Source organism: Schistocerca nitens, chromosome 9 (assembly GCF_023898315.1).
Source record: "Schistocerca nitens isolate TAMUIC-IGC-003100 chromosome 9, iqSchNite1.1, whole genome shotgun sequence".
In the NCBI taxonomy this organism is placed as follows: domain Eukaryota; kingdom Metazoa; phylum Arthropoda; class Insecta; order Orthoptera; family Acrididae; genus Schistocerca; species Schistocerca nitens.
The window spans coordinates 362739771-362741738 of NC_064622.1; the positions used below are offsets into that span (position 1 = coordinate 362739771).

Below are 1968 nucleotides of genomic sequence, written 5' to 3' on the forward strand. Positions count from 1 at the left end.
GGAGACAACATGCAGCAATTCATAAACTTCATGTTTCCTTACTACTACGGTATGTATGACTGACAATCCGCCATGTCACCGGCCACAGTGATCGAGACTCGTTTCAAAAACATTCTGGACAGTTCAAGTGAATGATTCGGCCACTCTGATCTTCCGTCATGAATCCCATAATGAGACATAATCGAGTTGTCAGTTCGTGCACAAAATCCTGCACCAGCAACACTTTCGCAATTATGGATGGGTATAGAGGCAGCATGGCTTAATATTTCTGCAGGGGACTTTCAGCGACATGTTATGTCCATGCCACGTCGAAATGCTGTACTGCGATGGGCGAAAGGAGGTCCGACATGACATTAGAAGGTATCCAATGACTTCTGTCGTTTCAGTGTAACCGCACAGTGTATGCGTCCAACCAGCATACTATTATTCTTTTCTTGGCCGCCGAAGGACAGACACTGGTAAACATCCATCGGAGAATAAAGAATGCTCTTGGGGCAGCCTGTCTGTCCAAAACCACCGTTGTGGAAAGGTGCGCGAAGTATGGCGCTGGTCGCGGTTCGACACAAGACGCTGGTCGATACGAGAGGAAAGCCTTATGTTGCGCCAAATCAAGTGGAAGACACTGGAACACCCGCCCCGTAGTCGTGATGTCTCCCCATGCGATTATTACGCCTTTGGTACCCTAGGAAAGGCCTTTGCTCGACGATTCCTGTCGAACAAGGATGGGCAGGAGGTAGTAACGGACCACTTCACACAGCAAAATACGGTGTTTTATCATACGGTTATTTCCAACCTCGTGCGGGTTGGTTGCTACAATGCGCAAAGCGATTTTCGCTGATTAGCACACAGATCCTGGACTCTACGGCGTACTGTCTCAAAATTTTTTTTTCTCCCCTTACTTCATATTGGAGGTGCCTGTATGGAGTGAGTTACCGTACGTCAAATGGGACGAACATCAAACCGAAATGGTCACGTGATTTTTGTACCCAACGGTACCGACCGGCCGCCGTCTCATCCGCAGTCCACAGGCGTCACTGGATGGGAATAGGGAGGGGCATGTGGTCAGCACACCGCTCTCCTGGCCGTTTGTAAGCTTCCGAGACCGGAGCCGTTACTTCTCAGTCAAGTAGCTTCTCAGTTTGCCTCATAAGGGCTGAGTGCACCCCGCTTGCCAACAGCGCTCGGCAGACCAGATGGTCACCGATCCAAGTGCTAGCCCAGCCCGACAGCGCTTAACTTCGGTGATCTGACGGGAACCGGTGTTACCACTGCGGCAAGGCCACTGCCTTTGAGAAAACACTCCAAGATGCTTTCCGTATCACTTTCACCATATTGCAAATCCTCCGTAGCAAGATTTGTTGAAACAGACACTCGACATCACGATAAGGTGCAGCGATAGACACTAAGAACAGCGGTGAGTTGGCCTTCTCTCTCTACAGTACAACAGTTAGACATCTGAGCTGGGAAAAGCGAAACAGTCTTGCATTTGTCTCTCAGGAGCTCTAATACACGGTCCAGTCACGTTAATGCCACCATCACCTATGTCTGAGTCCACGTGCGGTAGCCACTTACAGGCGGCAGATGGCAGCATTAGCAGTTGAGGGTATATAAAGCGTATCAGGGAGATGCGGGAAAACAGTGTAGTTTGTCTTGATGCGGAAACAGCGATTTATCTGACGTCCAAAAGATAACGGTCATTGGCTTTTGGTTCAAGGGTGGAATCATTTCCGAAATGACTAAATCTGTAAACTGTTGGGTGTCGCCTGAAAGTATTCCGTGGGTGGCAAAATGGCGCTATCCAAACCTGGCGCCGAGCCAACTGTGATGCACCATGGGCCGCAGATGACAGGGGTGAACGATGGCTGCGGAGATGTGTACGGGGGAACAGACGTCCAACTGTTGAGCAAGTGACCGCCTACATTACCTAAGAGCTACCAACAGTGTTTCCTCAACGGCTGTTCAGCGAAT

General features: G+C 49.8%; 1 pseudogene; it reads right to left on the reverse strand.

Moving 5' to 3' along the window:
• Positions 1 to 1169: 1169 nt before the first annotated feature.
• LOC126204806 (5S ribosomal RNA) lies at positions 1170 to 1287 on the reverse strand (annotated as a pseudogene).
• Positions 1288 to 1968: the final 681 nt, after the last annotated feature.